Consider the following 6,142-nt stretch of genomic DNA (forward strand, 5'->3'; position numbering starts at 1 on the left):
CTGAGCAGCTCTGCTGACACCTTGATTTTGGCCCAGTGGTGCTGATTTTAGATTTTTGGTCTCCAGAACTGCAAAAGAATAAACTTCTCTTGTTGTAAGCCACCGACTTTGTGGTGTTTGATATAGCAGCCTTAAGAAAGCAAATATAGACACTAATGTTTATTGAGTGTTCACTATGAACTATTCTATATGAAACATCTCATTTAAGTCTTGTAACAACTATTATTATTAGGATGAGGGAATTGCAGCTCAAAAAGGTGAGAGCAACTTGCAAAGATTTATCTCACTTCAAACAAAGCCCATGCCCTTTACACAGTGCTATATTTTCTCAACACCTTTTTCCCTGATTGTCTGTTATTCTCATGTCACGTTAAGATAACCCAGGCTGATATGAAGTATAACCAGCTTCAACATGTATGTGTATGGATTTCTTTCTTTTTTGTGTGCTCCACAGGTTCCATTCTAATCCAACAGATATTCTCAGAACCTTAGTTTGAAACAAAACAAAAAGCACCATTGCCCTCTTGCTGTGGAACCTGGCAGTGATTTGTCCCTAAGGGTCACCCTTTGGAACATGCGCTAATAGCTTCACCCCTACCTGCCTGGGGAAGTCATATTTCAGCCCTAGATTGAAAATTTCTTCCTCTCTATTGCTGCAAACACACAAATCTGATCACAGTGTGTGCTGCTAGTTAGCATTTTGGAAATGGAGGCTTTCTCATGGAGAAGAGGGATAGGGAGAGGTAGGGAGGGAGAAAGTTAATCTTGTCTCTCTTTCCTCTTCGTCTCTTTGATGGCTGCCCTGGTCTTTGAAGTTGGGTAAATACACAGCATGGTGGGAGGGGATGCCAGCTGCCCAGACACCACTGGCAGAAGACCGAGGAGCGGTTGCCTTCCCTCCCCAGCCTGGGAGGTGTGCCCTATTGCAGCATTTTTTGCCTGGGGTATTCCACATTGAGAGCTTCCAAGTAACGAATCCCACCCGGTATCCTGGTGGTGAGGCCTTAAGCAGGATCAGCTCTGGACAAGAGTTTTATGACTCTTAGCATTGTCTTCTCACCCTATATTCCCCTCTCCAGGTCATTATCTGGACAAGAGTTTTATGACTCTTAGCATTGTCTTCTCACCCTTTATTCCCCTCTCCAGGTCATTATCTGTGATGAAAAAAAAAAAAAAAACAACTGGGAAAGGCCATCTGTCTCCTTCTTTTTGTTTCTTTACACCCTCTTCTCTGTGTCACTTCCTTTCCAAATTCTTTTGCAATTTCAGGGGCTGACCTCTCTACCTCTTCTTTTTTCTTTCTATTAAAATGTTAACCTTCTACATGGCCTAGTCAAGCCACAAGCATTCATTAAGCACCTACAGTGTACAATGCACTAGAGTTTGTGCTGTAATAAGGCTTAGCTTGGTGCCAAGGAAGTAAGCCACAGCAGCTGCATGGAAAGGGCAACAAGCAAGTAGCAAAGTGCTGTGAGTAGAATCCAGCTCAGCCTTTCCTTCAGAAAAAGAGAAAAATCTTTCAGAGGATAACTGTCTACTGCAGCAGACATGCATAAATGCCATCAAAAGAATCCAGAAGACTGCAAAAGAGATCCCAGGAGATCTTACTGACCAAATGATTGAAAACAGCCAAAGGTGGAGATAAGAAAGTGGAGACAAAACAAAATTCGAAAGAGGCAGCTTTGAAAGGAAGAAAGAAATGGAGACTCTAGCAAGGCAACTAGTTAAGACTCTATGAAGGAATTGAGGAAGGGGCCATGCTTAGCAAGCCACAAGATTAGGAAGAAACAATTACAAAAAAGAGGTCTTCTCACAAAGAAGGCAAGCATCAGCCATGAACAAGCTCAAGTGAAAACTTCTGAGGCTGTTTTTGGATCCTATTAGGTACTGCCTTCCTCTCCTTGGGGACTCACCTGAAAATTCATATTTATTTATTTATTTTAAAGAGACTGGGTCTAGTTCTGTTGCCCAGGCTGGAGCAAAGAGGCACGATCACAGCTCACTGCAGCCTTGACCTCCTGGCTGCAAGCAATTCTCCTGCCCCAGCCTCCTGTGTAGCTGGGACTATAGGTGTAAGCCACCATGCCCAGCTTATTTTAAAAATGTTTTGTAGAGATAAGATGTTGCTATGTTGCCCAGGCTTGTCTTGAACTTCTGGCCTCAAGCCATCTTCCTACCTCAGCCTCCCAAAGCACTAGGATTATAGGCACAAGCCATTACACCCAGCCTGAAAACTCTTTTTTTTGAAGAAGCTTTCCTAGTTTAAGGAAGCAATATCAATATGGCTACTATGTATAATGATAATAATTAAAATTTATTGAACAATTACCATGTACATGCCAGGGTTTATGCTAAGTGCTATATCAAAATAATACTTTCTGTACTAGGGTTATACTATTATTACCCACATTCCCCAGATAAGGAAACTGTAGATTGGGAATATTAAGTAGTTTACCCAAGGTAACCATTAGGAAGTGGCAGACCCAACCGGAAACCAACTAGGAACTTGGACTAATTCTGAAGTCCATGTTATATGCCAAAGATATGGTAAGTAATATGGGTATGTGCCCACATGTGTGCACACACACACACCATCTAGCATCATGTTTATGGTAGGGTTCTCTGTAATACCTCTTCGGTTTTCTTCAAATCCCCTGATGCCATGACATGGCTTCAACCAATGTCTTTCTGCTGTTCTTTCTAGAAATGCTGGTCAGTTGTCCTAGGAGGCATTAATGCTTATCATGCCCTCCATAACATAAAAGTATCAACTCATCTGTAATTCCCTGTTTTCTGGACCATTTCTTTGAACACACCTTGATTTTCTGGGAAGGCTTTGTTTTAATACTCAACCTAATACTCATCCTCTCTTGCCCCGGGGTAAAGCCGGCATATTACGTGCACGATTTTTTTAGTCTTTGAGAGTCAAAACCAGTTGCCAGAATACAAAATGAAATAACAAAAGAGAAGCTATAGGTTTCTTTATATGACAATGAAGAGCTCAATGGCTGACTGCACTGCAGTCTGGTGCCTTTATAGTTCCTGGCTGAGAATGGACTGTCTGCCATGTTAGCTCAACAGTGCTCAGTGGCTCTCAAACTTGAACATGCATCAGAATCATCCAGAGGGCTTGTTAAAGCACAGATGACTGGAGCTTCTAGATAGCCAAACATGTGGAGGTTCCTGGAGGGTGGTGCACCAAGGGAGGACATGGAAGCTCGGGGCCCCTTCCCTCCACTACCCCAACAAAATACCAGAAGACTGAGTCTTACTCCCTGAGTTCTTGATTCAGTAGTGTGGGGTGGGGCTCTAGAATCTGCATTTCTGATCTACCAAGTCCCCAAGTGATGCCGAGACTGACTGCTGACCTCAGTGGCACATTTTAAAAACCACTGGTATCAAGAAATTGATTTAGAACTAAATAATGTTAGAACTAATCTGGGTTGCATGGGACAGTGCTAAATGGGGGTCTATCTATATATCCATATATCCATATATATCTTGTATATCTACATTTATATATACATATGTGCATATATCACAATATATGTGAATATGAATTTATAACCGTTCAAAACATGCTTAGCCAGATCATTTCTCTTTATCCACATAATTTCCTCCATGGAGTAGCATTCATTATGACATTGTGTGTCTGAGGCAGCGGACTCTGAGGTCAGATAGGCCTTAGTTGACATAACCGATCTTCCAATTACTAGTTGTGCTTCTTTGGACGACTCACTTTAAGCTAAGATTCATTTCTTCATTTCTAAAACTGAAAAATAAGAGTGCATTCTTCATGGTGGTGTTGTGACGATTAATGGCTATAACGCAGGAAAAGCGCCTCACATGTTGACATTTGGTAAATATTCCACAAACACAGGTGCAATTGTTCTAGTTCTACAGATGAGGCACCAAAAGAATAAGGGACTTGCACAAGGACCCCCACCTGCTGGGGGCAAAGCTGAGCTTCCTGATCTAGAGCCTCTTTATTTGCAGGCCTGGACTCCCGTTTGAATAATTCCAGCACATTGCAGATTCTATAGACAGCTTTGGGAATGGTGGTACCTCAGTTAATGAAGCCTCTGGGAATGAAGCTCTTTTATTCCACATTTTAAAAGCAAACAAAAAACCCTTCATAAATCATTTGAAGAAAAGCTGCATGTATTCACAGCTGCCCATGACAAAAATACCTCTGAGCACAGCTTCTATTTGTCCCCTCCCAGTTGACTGTAAATAGGGCTCATCGCAGGCAAACCTGTAAAGACGAAGACGATTCCTTTATTCCACCTCAGTGGCAAATGTCAGGTGTTCTCTTTCCTCCTTTTCCTTTTCAAAATAAGAAAGTGCCTGCTATCAGTCATTTGCTCTTATTGGTAGATTGACTTTAGCATGAATGAGCTTCAATGTACAATCACATCTGTATTTTAAGTCTTTCATATTTAATTATGGGAACCAAAACTTTTTCTTCATTAGCATAAATTTCAGGCATTAGCTGCCAGACAGAGAGAAATGAGGGAAGTTAACAGAACCCTGGGATATCTTCTGTTTCCCCGAGATATTAGACGAATGAGCTGGGAACTGTCAAATTCTTTCTTCCAGACAAGTGGCTTAGTGGGGTGTCGGATAGGATGAGGTGGGTGTGGGAGGCTCCCAGAATCTCCATGAACAGCCTCTCAATTTCCCCAAGTAAAAATATAGGTAAAATCCATGTGCTTTCCTTGCAAACAGAATTTGAGGACAGTCCTCAAACTCCACCCAGCCAGATTGCCATGACTGCAGCCCCTCTGTCGAAATTTTGAAACAATCAGGGTTCCAGACTTTCTCTCTGCCCCCTCCCCTCCCTTTCTTACCTGACTTGAGGCTGGGCTCCTTCTTCCAGTCTAGCATATGAAGTTGGACAAATTACTTGGCCTTTCTGTGTCTTGAGTTCCTGGATTTTGAGATAGAAATAATAAGTTCCTCACTGGAAACAGTGAGAATGATAAGCGATATTATAAATAAGGCTCCCAGGACAGATCCTGTACTTCAAGGACACTTAACAAATGCTTATTTATTCATTCCATTTGTCAGTCTGTCATTTGGTCAGTCATTCAGGTATACATTTTTGTATATATAATATGAGCCAGGCACTACACTGGCCACTGGAGATGCCACTTGGGCAAGGTATTGTTCTTCTCATTAAACATGTCAGCTAATGCAGTGGTTCCCAGCCCTGGATGTGCAGCACAATACCTGGTGGGATGAGGTTCCCTGGACCCCACCTCAGAGCTGACTCAGAGCCTCTGGGAAGGAAACTGTTTCCTTAAAAGCCCCACTGATGCTTTTGAGGCATAGCCAACATTGAGAACCACTCTGGGGGTTAAGTCGCTTCTCTTCTCTTCTGCCAATCCTCCCACCACATTAATCTGGCTCTTCCCCTTCCTTCTGTTTTTCCCAGGGAGACAAGACAGCTTAAGTTTCCTGATGCCTTCTTTAGTTATTTTAGTTACCATTTTATATTTTGACTACTATTTAATACTGTTTTAGTCATAACCCTTTTTGCCTAGAATCTTGGCACACACCTTCTACTACCCATGTATTTCTATGTCTGGTAATGATTTTTTTTTTTTAAGACAAAGTCTCACTCTATTGCCCAGGCTGGAGTGCCAGGGTATGATCTCGGCTCACTGCAAGCTTTGCCTCCCAGGTTCAAGTGATTCTTGTGTTTCAGCCTCCTGAGTAGCTGGGATTACAGACATGTGCCACCATGCCCAGCTAAATTTGTCGTATGTTTAGTAGAAACAGGGTTTCACCACGTTGGCCAGGCTGGTCTCAAACTCCTGACCTCAGGTGATCCATCCACCTCGGGCTCCCAAAGTGCTGGGATTACAGGTGTAAGCCACTGTGCCCGGCCCTGGTAATGATGTTTATCACATAGAAGTTATGGGATGTGTCGTTTTTGTTAATAGAGATTATACCTGTAGACTTACCTGTTCCAAATGGGTTGGGGTTACTGTCTCTAGAGGACTCACATTCATTCCTGTCCTTTGCTCTCCATCTTCAGGCTCCTCCTCCAGCTCATATTAAAGTAACAAATTGTGGTAGTTTGAAACTCAAGTTTCCCATTCATATCAAGATAGTTACTGGTTGGCAAAAAGACATC

The sequence above is a fragment of the Pan troglodytes genome, chromosome 9 (assembly GCF_028858775.2).
Source record: "Pan troglodytes isolate AG18354 chromosome 9, NHGRI_mPanTro3-v2.0_pri, whole genome shotgun sequence".
In the NCBI taxonomy this organism is placed as follows: domain Eukaryota; kingdom Metazoa; phylum Chordata; class Mammalia; order Primates; family Hominidae; genus Pan; species Pan troglodytes.